Genomic DNA, 14,162 nt, shown 5'->3' with positions numbered 1-14,162 from the left:
AGCACGCAGCACCCTCAGCATCCTTCGCTTTGGGATCTCGCATAGGAAGAGGAGCACATCTCAGAGGTGTCAAGGGGGAATGAATGCACTAATTCTTCTCTGTCCCAACGATCAGACCCATCAAAGGTGGTCAAAGAAAAGAGCTAAGCCAAAGAGATGCAGAGCAATGGAGCTAAAACTATTATTCCAAGTGCCTAACACATCTGTGTAAAAGAAAACCATCATAGCACCACATCAGCCCACAGCCAGCAAAATTATCCTGGGGTTGTGGGATGGGAGGGGAGAGATTCATAAGACAAGTTTTCTAGGAAGTGGAGAGAGCAAGGGGAAGCTGCAGATGGTTGGCAGCAGGAAATGCAGAAGATAACTTAGGGAATGCGGAGGGAATGGGGGAGACTCGGAGAGAGATGCGTTTGGAGTGTGGAGTGAAGATCATGGTGGAAACTGTAGCCCAGTCCGGAGGGGAGAAGGGACAGGACAGGACCAGGCCTGGGAAACCAGCGGACCGTGATGTTGCCTAAAGAGCAATTTCTAAATTCAAGAAGTGCTTTTTAAAGAGAATCGAATTTATCAGGAGACCAGGTGTATAATGGAAAAGATCAGGAAGAGAGACTTAAAGAAAAAGATTTTTGGGTCGCAAATAGAGACTCCAGAAGAAAAAAAGGGAATTGGGGGGCGGGGGGGCTGGTTGCCTTGGGGGGGAGAGACTAGCAGGCTTGGGAAAAGAACAGAGAAATCGAGGTCCCTTGGTTTATCTTTCCTGTTGTGATTGATTTCCTGATAGCTCACGGGGAAGATGAAAAGCCCCCAGTCTGGTCACTGGCGTCATTGTTATGGGAAATGAGGTGAGGAAACACTAAATTCGGAATAATCGCTCCCTAATTGCCTAGAGGTCTGCTAACTCTGCGAAGGATGGGCCTCTTTCCTAGGCGGGTGTTTGATTTCCCTCCAGAGAACGCAGGAAATTGTACCCTTTGAAACAGATGAGAGGTTTTGGATCCTAACATCAGGTTCTCCGGGAAAGCCCCGGGAACGGGGAGTGAGTGGGCCGCTCCGGCCTGCACCGCGGTGTCTGATCCGCTCAGTAGCAGACGGGGGGCAGTGTGTTGTGACAGCTGTGGGAGAAACCTGGAGGTCAGGTGGATCTGCAACACGAGAAGGCGGTCTGCCTTTGGAAAATGCAAAGTCGCCGTAGGAAAGGAAGAAGGCTCAGAGACATGAGCGAAAGGAAAGGCATAGGGGCTGAAAGCGAAGCCTGACTGGCTTGTGGGGAGTGTGGGCATTGTTTTCTCACATGGGACATGCCTGCCCGCCGGTCAGTGTCCCCCAAAAGCAGTTGCACCATTCACTTGCTTTTTTTTTTTTCCATGTAGATTTTTTTTCCATTTCTTTATTAAGGCATTATATGTGTACATATCTTACCATTGCCCCCCAATACCCCACTCTCATACATGCCCTCACCCCTCAGTGTTTTGTGCCCATTGGTTATGCTTATATGCGTGCATACAAGTCCTTTGGTTGAACTCTTATCTCCCCCACCTCTCCCTAACCTTCCTGCTGTAATCTGACATTCTGTTTGATGCTTCACTGCCTCTGCATCTATCTTTTTGTTCATCAGTTTATAATGTTCTTTGTTATCCACAAATGAGTGAGGTCATGTGGCATTTTTCTCTCATTGGCTGGCTTATTTCACTTAGCCTAATGCTCTCCAGGTCCAGCCCGGTTGCCGCACCGTTCACTTCCATAGCACCCTCGGAGGAACGCACTGCTTGCAGGAGAGCTGGATACAGGGCAAAGCTGAGTTGTACTTGGAGGTGATTTTCCTCTTTGCTCTCTCTTCTCTCCCCTGGGTTACAAGGCCTCCTTCTCTCAGGGCTCCCCGCACTGCCCTGTGACAGCAGATGATGGCTGTCACACACACACACACACACACACACACACACACACTCTGCAGGCAGGACCTCCGTGCAGTCCCCACGGAAGTCACGCTCCCTGCGGGGGAGGCAGGAGGGAGACAGAAAGGAAGGGCCTTTGCCCAGCAAGTGACGGGCTAAGTGCTTCCTGTCCATCAGCTGATTTAATCCCCATAAGCCCCGCTGAGGGATATCATTACCTCCAAAACGGAAGCTGGGAGAGCGTGGCTTGCTCGTTGTGAAATGGGTAGTGAGAGACTTCCCCCCGCTCCCTCGTGAGGGAACTCTGACTCAGCCTTTGCAAAGCCTTCCCTGACCTTCACAGTGTGGGCCGGGGGACCCCGCTATAGGTCCCCTGTCCCAGGTACTTTCTCTGCCGCACCGATCCCTCTGCATTATAACCCCCTGTGTGTCTGTCTCCGGATGTAGGCGGAAGGGCTCATGGAAGGAAAGGCTCTCTCTTCGGTGTCCCTCAGTGCCAGGCGTCTAAGTGCTGGAGGGATGCTGGGTCAGAAATGAGAGCTCGCCATTCCCATACCGCCTCTGAATGATACTGCTGCTCAGGACTTTAATGGGACCGAGTTCTTAGCAAAATGAGAAAGACTGCCCATGCCCTACTTCCAAGCTCCTCCTGCATCATCCCCATGGTCCTCACGTTCCTGTGTGGAACACGGTTATGGGCTGTGAAACAGGGTGTTTAAATGCAAGTGACGCCACAGCACGGGGGTGCTTGCTATTCCCTGGTTGAAAATGAATGTGAGATGGAAGTGCTGATGCCTGACTCTTAGGCTCTTTTCTTTCCTGTGGTGTAATGAGAAACCCGGTAAGCCTTGCTTTCACTCTCAGAGTCCCACAGACACCAATTATTCACACTTAATATCGCAACTTCAGAATGTTTAAGACACTCTGGACTAGGATGGGGTTTTTTCTTTCAGAGACTGGGACACGAAGAGAGCCAGCCCGCCTTCGCCCGGGTTCGTGGAAGTCATCATGGTTTCTGCACCAGAGAAGCCACACGATTGTTCCAGCAATCCTGTTCTGATGCCTGCTTCCAAAGAGCAAAATGCACGGCTTCGCCCCCAGGAATGTGTGGACCGAGTCCCAAGTCCAGAGCAGGATGACTGGGCTGGACCATCGCCCTTCAGCCCCATCCATTAGCAAAGTCCCATCAACCCAGGAAACCAGCGCAAAGAGGTCAGCCAAACTGCTAAGCCCAGATTGCAGTGATCCTGCTTCTCGTCACTTTTCTCTCCTGTTCCAAACACATCTAGGTGCATACGTGAACAAAGACACATGCAAAAGCTGGTTTTACTGAATTCCACACCCAGCCGGGGAAGCAAACGATAGCCTCTAGCAGAACCAAAGGAGAGCATGCATTTAATTCAAAGTACTGAACTCTATGAACAAAGCTCAACCCTTCTCAATTTGTCTTGGCACTGGGTGGTTCCACGCTATATTTTAGGTCTACCAACACTGGGAGGAGTCTCTTCTCAGGATCCTGCCTGCCTGGATTGGATATTTTGTAAAATATTCAGGAAAATTCTAATAGGCCTGAAAACTGATAGATAATACTCAGAGTTTTTCCCCACCTTATTCTTTGACTAGGGGCCCGGTGCACAAAACTTGTGCACTGGGGGGGGGGGAGGTGGGAGGTGGAGACAGAGGGTATCCCTCAGCCCAGCCTGTGCCTTCTCACAGTCTGGGGCCTCTCGAGGGATGTCCATCTCGAGGGATGTCCATCTGCCAGCTTAGGCCCGATCCCCCTAAGCTGGCAGTCGGACATCCCTCTTGTAGCAAGAGCAGTCCAGGACCGCTCGCTCCTTACCGCCCACAGTGGAGGCGGGAGAGGCTCCCACCACCACCACTGTGCTCACCAGCCATGAGCCCAGCTTCTGGCTGAGCAGTGTTCCCCTGTGGGAGCACAATGAACACCAGGGGGCAGCTCCTGCATTAAGCATCTACCCCATGGCGGTCAGTGTGTGTCATAGTGACCGGTCATTCTGCCATTCAGTTGATTTGCATATTAGGGTTTTATTACATAGGATTCTTCATACCATTAGCCCAAATGTTTATAATTGCTTTGTAGCATCTTTATTGAGGTATAGTTTACATACAATAAACTATACATATTTATAATATATATTTTTATGTTTTATACATGTTTACAACCATGAGACTCATCATTATAATTAAGATAGTGAATGTATTCAATACTCTCAAAAGTTTCATGTCCCTTGATAATCCCTCACTCCTACCCCTAGCCCAAGGAAATCATTGATCTGCTTTCGGTTACCATACGTTAGTTTGTGCGTCCTAGTATTTTACATAAATGGAATCATAGTATGCAAATTCTTCTTATGTCTGACTTCTAGAATCCAGCATGAGATTCATGCATGTTGTAACATGTATCAATAGTTCATTCCTTTTTATTGCTGAGTAGTATTCCATTAAATAGATATACAAAGTTAATTTATCCATTTAGTTGCTGGTGGATATTGGGGTTGTTTCCAGTTTGGGAACATGACGAATGAAACTGCTATAAACATTTGTGTAAATTTTTTTGTATGCACACATGCTCTAGTAATAGAATTGCTGGACCATATAAGTGCATGTTTAACTTTAAAAAAAAAAAAAAAAAAAAACCTGCCAAATTGTTTTCCATAACAGTATATCGCCCAGGCAGGGTGGCTCTACTGTTTTGGAAAACAGTTGGTTGGAGGGTCATCCCATACACCAAAAAGGTTGATGTTTGATTCCCCGCCAGGGCACCTACCTAAGTAGTGGTTCCATCACCAGTCGGGACATGTACAGGAGGCAACCAATTGATGTTTCTCTGTCACAGCAATGTCTCTCTCTCTCTCTCTCTTCTCTTCTCTCTCTCCCCCTCCTCTCTCTCTCTCTCTCTTTTTCTAAAACACACATACACAATAAAACATATCCTTGGATAAGGATTAAAAAAATAAAATTTAAAATAAAAAACACAAAATAGGAGTATCAATTTACATTCCCACCAATTGTATAACAGTATTAGCTCCTCCATATCCTCACCAATACTTGATATGCTCAATCTTTTTAAATAGATGTGTAATGGTTTCACAATATAATTTTATTTTACATTTTTCTAATGACTAATCATGTTTAAGATATTTTCATGTGCTTATTTGCCATCCGCATATCTTTTGGTGAAGCATCTGTTCATATCTTTTATCTGTTTTTCTTATTGCTTAAATCTTATGAGTCCTTTATATATCCTAAATGTAAGCCCTATATCAGTTATATGATCTGCAAAATAAACTCCAGCTAAAAAAAAAAAATGTATAATAAACATCCAGAATATACTTCCTATGAGGCCACAGCAGCAGGTGACAGTGTGATAACATGGCTCTAGAGCAAATGTTTTGGACAAGCTGCATCTCCCAGACACGGTCATGGCTTTGTTGCTATCAAGCAAGTGGCACATGGGGGGTCTGCAGCTGACACATTTCATTTGTTTAAAGACTAACAAAGTTAGTTAGCTTTGCCTCATTCAGAAGAGGGGCAGAATAGCATAGTGGTTATGCATATATTGATGTCACTCAAACATTAAAGAGACTGACCCCTGATTAGGTCCAAGGTTTGATGCTATTATAGGTGGTAATAATTATAGTATCTTGCCAAAACCGGTTTTGCTCAGTGGACAGAGTGTCGGCCTGAGGACTTAAAGGTCACGGGGGGTTCGATTCTGGTCAAGGGCATGTACATTGTCTTGCGGGTACTTCCCCAGTAGGGGGTGTGCAAGAGGCAGCTGATCCATGATTCTCTCTCATCGATGTTTCTAACACTCTATCCCTCTCACTTCCTCTCTGTAAAAAATCAATAAAATATATTTTAAAAAATTAAAAAAATTATAGTATCTTTATCAGGTCCTATAGATTTAATATCACATTATCTCATTTAATTCTCACAACCATGTGAGCTGGGAATCATTCACACAGTGTCATACATGGAAAAGAGGCTTAGCAAGGACAAATGATATGGCCGACATCATACAGTAAATGAGGGACAGGCCATGGTTTGCACCCAGACCTGTGACTACTGCAGAGCCAGACAATTCTTAGAAGTATGGCTGTCGTCTACCTCTCTTAGGGAGAGGATAAGCAAAGAAATCCTAAAACCTTCCAGCCTCCTCCTGCACCTCTCCACTCCGGCTTTCTGGGGCAGGGCAATCAGTCTTCTGGTCACCCCACAGACTCTACAGATGGAGCTCCCCATTGGAGAAGTGCATCTGGGGCTGCTGGGGCTGCTGGGGCGAGGAGGGAAATGAGGGGTGCTGGATCACAGATGCAGAAAGCCCTGGCCCAGGAGGTGGTGGAGTCGCATGTGTGAGGCAGCCTGTCTGTATGACAGTTCATGTGCATCTGAGCAGCATCACAGAATTCAGCCTGGCTTATGCATATCAGGGGTGAACATGCAGCTTTCTTCCCTCCCATGAGCTGAAGCCCCAGGCGGGCCAGACTGGGAGTGGGAACATGCTTGTTACCCATAACTTCTGCATTTTGGCAAAAGAGTGCTGAAGATTCAGAATTGTGTGTTCTTGTTTTTTATTTTACCTGAAAATGCCCTATAAAGTTTTAAGCAAAATGCTCAGCCACACAACAGTTTAATCAACACACATCCTGAGACTTTTATAGCTTTAGTTTTTCTCGTTAGAAGATTTTGCCTCTCTCTGGCATAATTACAAGATCCATATTTTTGCCCTAAGGCTAAAATGCAAATCATTTCCTGGTACACCACAACTTCCCAGCACTGGCTATATAAGGCAAAGCTGCATAGCATTTCAAATTAAAAACATCATTTTCCTAAATGTGTGTATCATTATGATGTTTACCGAAGTGTTTTTGCTGGTTAAGTCCCAGTTCCTATGTGTTTCAGTCAAAGGCCTGCTGGCATCATGATATAAGCTAAGCAATGTGGCCTAAAAACTTGGCACAGTTTTTCTTCTCTTTGGGTTTTCCTTTGAGTTCCTTCATAGCATACTTTATGGGGCTCCAGCATATCATTTATAATGCCTATAACTAGCAGGGGCTAACTTAATCTCTGTTGGTTAAAGTCCTCCTATGCCTCTGAGAAATGGTTCTCCTCATTCACCCTTAAAACACCTCTACTGACAGACCTGGGTGCAAGTCCCGACTCCTTCACTGATGAGATTGTGCAAATGTCTTCACTTCTCTGAATCTGCCTTTCCTCCTCCATAAAGTAGGTATGATACTACCATAAAGTTCTTGTGATATGGGTTTCTAGCAGCCACAGGACATAGAATGGGTCCTCAGACAGTGTTAGTTCCCTTTACCTTCTCCGCTTCTTATCCATGCAGCTCCCAATGCTAAAGGAGTCACAGAGAAAATAATGGAGAGTCTGGAAATCCTCATGAGTGGAAGAGCCTTTTATTAATATACGCAATGCTGTCTTGAACATCTCCATAGGCTAGGTCCAGTCAAGCTAGGAGGGAGGGAAATGGCCAGGAACTTAGATCATGAAATCAAGGGAACCTGCGTTCAAACTGCAGCAGCTCTACCAGGACTAGTTGGGTGACTCTGGCCAAGTTAAACTGACCTGTCTGAATTTTAGTGTCCATGTGAGCAATTGGGGGGATAATAGAAGTGGCCTACACCACAGGGTTATAATGTACCTAAAGGGCCTAATACAGTAGGTGATATGCTGTAAATACTCAATGTCAGTGATCATTTCCTGTGACTAGCAGTAATAGGCAGGACACCCTTGCCATGCTAGCCAAAGGCATGGCCCCTGGTCAGCCTGCTGCTGCCTTACTCACTGCATGATATGGGACTAGTCACTTTAGTGATCTGCACCTCAGAGTCCTCCTCTGTAAAAGAGAAATGGTAATAGGCTCGCGACATTCTTTCAGCAGTGTTGGGAGCATTAGGTAAAACAATGAGCACAAAGTACTCTGCGGAAAATATGGCCTAGAATTTTTAGAAGATGTTATCATACAACATGTTACAGAAATGCAAATAAATATTAATCGTAATGTTCTTATGTTTGATTTTTTTGTTTTAATATGTTTTTATTAATTTGCAAGAGAGAGAGGAAAGGAGAGGGATAGATAGAAATATCAATGAGAAAGAAACATCATTGATCAGCGATCTCCTACACTTCCCATACTGGGAATTGAGCCCACAATCAGGGCATGTGCCCTGACCAGGAATCGACACTCAACCACTGAGCGACACCATCCAGGCATAAGGTTTTTATATTCATCCAATAAGCAAGTTGGTATGCATAGGATTTAACTGGGTGCCAAGCAAAAAATCAACCCATAAGCATCCATTAGGTAGGAATCACACTTCAAAAAGAAGAGTTTTAATGCCTCATACATATTTATGGGGTCTATTTCCGACTTTGGAATTCAACAGCTCATTTTCCTAATACTAAAATCCCTTCCCTCACTGGAGGTTTCAGAGAAAGCGAAGAAAGGAGACAAGAGAATAAACTGCACCCACTGAAGGCAGATTAAAAGTAGCACAGGGATGGAGCAAGGTGCGTGAGCCCCTCCTGCAGAGCCCCGGAGCCACTTCCTAACTTGGTCCCAGGGGACAAGACTAGAGACCAGGAAGCAACGGATGAGGCCTCCATAGTGGGTGTCTGAGTTCCAAATACTCATTGGAAAATATGACTCAAACCTTTCCTTTTTCAGGACGTAGCACTGGTGGGAGAAAGAGGAGCAGGAGCTCATTCCTATCCCCTTCATGAAGCTGATCAGCTTGTTTGCTGCTCTGCTGATTAATGAGTTTGCGGACCACTGTATTAGCACCTGCATTCCCGACTAAGCTATACTCCAAAGCCAAATCTACTTGGAGTAACTGGCTGAACCTGGGAACTATAGCTGCCTCCTGGAAAGGCTAGGGAGGGGAGGAAGGAGAGCCTCCCTTTGCTCTATAAGCCTTTACAGAAAGGACCACAAAATACAGAACTATTTTTCATTCAAATTAATATTCAAATGTTTTCATTACTAATGAATGATTTTGTTTAAATGAACTAACTATTCAATTAACTCAAGAAGCTAGAAAAGAAAAAGAAAAAAAAAGCAACTACAAGAAAAGCAGGAAGAGTAAAATAACCCAATCAAAAAACTAATGAATTCTAAAAGAAATAAAATAAATTTATGAATAGGCAAGTAAATAAATAGATAAGTAGAAAGATGGTTATTTCAGAAAATAATTTTAAATTGACTTAATTCTGGCAAATCTAAATAAAGAAGAAACAAAATTAAAAAGGGGTTAGAAAATAAAAGAGGTCACCATTCACTAAGTGCCATGTGCTGTGGTTCAAGCATTTGGCATAGATCATTCCTTTTTAAAAATATACATATATATTTATATAGGAAGGGAGAAAGAGAGAGAGGAAGAGAGAGAAACATCAATGATGAGACAGAATCATCAATCGGCCGCCTGCTGCACGCCCACTCTGGGGATCAAGCCTACAGCCTGGGCATGTGCCCTGTCCCAGAATCAATCCATGACCTCCTGCTCCATAGGTTAAACCTCAACTGAGCCATTCCAGCCGGGACATTCCTTTTTGTTTTATTTACCAACAGACAAGTAAACGTATCTTAAGAATTAAAGAAAATTCTTCCCACAATTATATGTTAGCACATTTAGAAACTCTTCGAAGTGAGTAATTTTCTAGAAATATTAATAAGATTAATTCAACAAACTAGGAAAGCTGAATACCCATGGAAGACACTGCAAATGCTATCAAGCCATAACCTGCAAAACTGCCTGAGAAAATGCTATGGGCCTTTCAAGTTTTCAAACACCTGACCCACGTCCATATTGTGAAACCTACTCCAGAGCATATAAAATAAAGAACAGCTATCCCGATTCCCTTTCTACAATGAGTATTTTCCAAAGAGGGTTCTGTAGAAGTTAGAGTCATTTGCGGGGAGGGGGCCTTATTGTGAATTGGTTTGGAAAACATTCTAGAGATGTATGGCACATGTTAGCATATGCTAAGCTGAAACACCTGGAAAAAGAAGTTCGTTTAAATTTTTCCTCTGCCTTTCTCAAATGTATCTGACCATGAAAACTTTTTTTTTCCTTATAATATTCCTATTTTTTTTTAAATATACTTTGTATCTTTTTACAGAGAGGAAGGGAGAGGGATAGTTAGAAACATCCACGAGAGAGAAACATCGACCAACTGCCTCCTGCACACTCCCTACTGGGGATGTGCCCACAACCAAGGTACATGCCCTTGACCGGAATAGAACCTGGGACCCTTCAGTCCAAAGGCCGATGCTCTAGCCACTGAGCCAAACTGGTTAGGGCATAATATTCCTTCTTAAAAACACTTCAAAAATGGTACTCCAGACAAGATTCATTTATGGGTACCATCCTAAATGAGGGACCAGTAAAATGAAGTCAAAGTACATTAAACTAATAAGCTAACACAATCAAGTAGGAATTAACACAGAAATGCAAAGGTTATTTAATATTAGAAAATATATTAATATAACATTGCATAGGTGGGTTAAATGAGAAAGAGCTCATAATTACCAAAAAGGACAAAAAAAACACTTAATAAAATTCGACGTAATTTTTTTTTTTAATTTTAAGCCCTTTAGTGAAGCAGGAAGCAAAGTACATTTCCTCATCTCCCTTAGACTTATTCCAATACCTCTTAGCAGCAAATTACAAAAGGTGCTTTCATTAACATTAGGGGAAGTAAGCATGTGCGGGATCACTACTAACATTAAAAAATATATAATAATAAGATATATAAATCTTAGAACAGCAGGGTGGAAATCATAATTACTTGCAGATGATATGACTGTTTTTCTAGAAAGTGTAAGAGAACCAAAAATCCACTAAAACTAATAACGCTCAACAAATTGGTCAATTATGAAATATGTATTCAAGACTCAGTTTTCTTTATATTAGCGATAGCAAGTTGGAAAATGTAATGAGGGGACACAGGGTCCTCCATCTCCACCTTCGCCACCTTCACCTCCCCCTGCGGGCCCTGCCCGCACACCGGGTTCCCCTTCACCTCCCCCCGCAGGCCTGTCCCACACACCGGGTTCCCCCTCACCTTCATCTGCAGGCCCAGCCCGCACACCGGGTTCCCCTTCACCTCCCCCCGCAGGCCCGGCCCGCACACCGGGTTCCCCCTCACCTTCATCTGCAGGCCCAGCCCGCACACCGGGTTCCCCTTCACCTCCCCCCGCAGGCCCAGCCCGCACACCGGGTTCCCCTTCACCTTCATCTGCAGGCCCAGCCCGCACACCGGGTTCCCCCTCATCTTCATCCGCAGGCCCGGCCCGCACACCGGGTTCCCCTTCACCTTCATCTGCAGGCCCAGCCCGCACACCGGGTTCCCCTTCACCTTCATCTGCAGGCCCAGCCCGCACACCGGGTTCCCCTTCACCTCCCCCCGCAGGCCCAGCCCGCACACCGGGTTCCCCCTCACCTTCATCTGCAGGCCCGGCCCGCACACCGGGTTCCCCTTCACCTTCATCTGCAGGCCCAGCCCGCACACTGGGTTCCCCTTCACCTCCCCCCGCAGGCCCAGCCCGCACACCGGGTTCCCCTTCACCTCCCCCCGCAGGCCCGGCCCGCACACCGGGTTCCCCTTCACCTCCCCCCGCAGGCCCGGCCCGCACACCGGGTTCCCCCTCACCTCCCCCCGCAGGTCCAGCCCGCACACCGGGTTCCCCCTCACCTCCCCCTGCAGGCCCGGCCCGCACACCGGGTTCCCCCTCACCTCCCCCTGCAGGCCCAGCCCGCACACCGGGTTCCCCTTCACCTCCCCCTGCAGGCCCGGCCCGCACACCGGGTTCCCCCTCACCCCTCATTGCTGAACCCCCAGGAGCTCCCCGTCCGCCAGAGGGACCCCTGAGGGGAAGGCTGTCCCCCTACCCACCTCTCTCGGAGCATCATCTCCCCGCGATGTGCGGCTCCGAGGGCTGGGCCCCCAGGAGCTGGCTCAGGAGCAGCTGTGGGCGCGGAGCCTCTGGAAGACTGGGCCCCAGGGGGGGGCCTCTCCCAGGACGGGCCAGGCCTCCCCAGGGGAGGGGCCCCCTCAGGCCATGGAGCCCCGGGCCTGGGGGAGCAGCCTGGCCAGGCCTTGGGGAGCTGCAGGCCCTGGGCCTCCCCGCAGGCCCTCAGCCCCGGGACTTCCGGCAGAACCACTTCCGGGGCAGGAGGGCAGCTCATCAGGAAGAGGGGACACCTGGCTCCCTCCGCAGGGCGGCCCCAGGCTGGGCTGGGCCGGGCCAGTGTCTCTGGGAAAGGCTCAGCCTCCAGCCCCACCAGCGCCTGTGGAGCCCAGAGGCCTCTGAGGGCCCCTCTGCCTCCCCTGGGCCTGGCTTTTACCGGAGCCTCTGCCCCAAACTACCAGCCATTCCTCTACCCGCCCTGGAGCCCGCTCCCATGCATGGGACCAAATGAAACTAAAGTTTTTTACAGCAAAAAAAATAAAAAGATGTAATGAGGGGAGGGTCCAATTCACAATAGGTACAAGTTACGGAAAATGAGACGAGAAGAAACTTAAACAAATGGAAAGATAAAATATGCTCTGAGAGGAGAGAAAACTAAACACTAATGGAAAATGTCAATTACTCCCAAATAAATGTATATTTTTTTATATAATGCCAAGCATTGTATGTGCCAACCATTGTATGAAGATAGCTTTATCTTAAAAAAGTAAAATTGGTGGAAATGTACATTAACTGTACACTTTAAGATATTAAAGTGTCTTTTAACCCTAATTAGAACAGTATAATGTTGGTTTAAGAAGCAATAGATCAATACAAGGAAACAAACAGGCTTGAAACAGACCCTTGTATCTACCTAATAAAAGAGTAACATGCTAATCGACCGTACCTTTGTGACACCCACCAGCCAATCAGGAGTGAGTATGCAAATTAACCCAACAAAGATGGCAGTTTAATTTGCATACGCAGGCCCAAGCAACCAGGAGTGGGGCAGGATGCTTATGTCATTGCCATGGCAATGATGCCAGTGTTCCACACAACCCCAGCCACTCCAGACCTCTGGGCAGCCTGCAAAGGCGGGAAGGCAGCTCTCCGTGCATCGGGCCTCTAGTATATTATAACTTGATTTATGAGAAAGTACACCACATCATAAACCAATATGGAAAAGAATAGGTTACTCCATAAGTGGTTTATATAAAACTAGCTATTTTTGCCGGGACCGGTTTGGCTCAGTGGATAGAGCGGTGGCCTGCGGACTGAAAGGTCCCGGGTTTGATTCTGGTCAAGGGCATGTACCTTGATTGCAGGCACATCCCCAGTGGGGAGTGTGCAAGAGGTAGCTGGTCGGTGTTTCTCTCTCATCGACCTTTCTAACTCTCTGTCCCTCTTAATTCCTCTCTGTGTAAAATCAATAAAATATATTAAAAATTTTAAATAAATAAATAAATAAAACTAGCTATTTTTTTTGGGGGGGGGGAGGGAGGAATCAACTTATGGTCTCCATTCACAGCACACAAAAATGGATCTCAAATTTTATACTGTAACTTGGGTGATTTTTGGTCACATGCATGCAGGTGACAGCACATTCATCTCAGAAGTGGGCCCTTCCCAAGTTTGTTCACATTCTAGAAGGCATTGGCTAGCACTTGGTTGGCCCAAATAACAGGATCCGCCAATTGAAAATACATCAAACCACAGGTATCCGCCGTGTCATAAATTAAACTAAGCGCCAGAACCTCCTGAGAAATATTTTGGAACACAACAGTTGGCTGTTAGAGTTGTAGAGCTGAAAGGTGCCAAAACTCTGCCAGTACCTACTTAGCAATTCATACTGTTTCTCCATGTATCAAAAGCCAATAATGAGATCTTTCCTACCTACCTCAGAGCCATGTTGTAGGAAGCAGTCAGAAATGAAATCGCTTTTACAAATTTTTAAATGACTTCTCAAAAGTAGTGAATGTGTAAAATCTTTATAGATAGATAGATAGATAGATATAGATATAGATATAGATATAGATATAGATATAGATATAGATAGATATATATTTCAGCTGCCATTACTGGATACTTGGATATGTACAGGTACAGGGATGGGCATGGGTCAATAGAAGCATCTGGGAGAAATATGCTTTTGGCTGGGCTTGAGAAAAAAGGGAAGTAGCAATGAGGAAAAAATATAAGGGGGACAGGAGCAGAGTCTATAAAGGGGCCTGATAAGACTGCTGACAGAGCCATTTTTTTCTTATTCTTCACAA

Source organism: Pipistrellus kuhlii, unplaced genomic scaffold (assembly GCF_014108245.1).
Source record: "Pipistrellus kuhlii isolate mPipKuh1 unplaced genomic scaffold, mPipKuh1.p scaffold_m20_p_14, whole genome shotgun sequence".
Lineage (NCBI taxonomy): Eukaryota > Metazoa > Chordata > Mammalia > Chiroptera > Vespertilionidae > Pipistrellus > Pipistrellus kuhlii.
Note: the sequence above shows the minus strand (reverse complement) of the source record.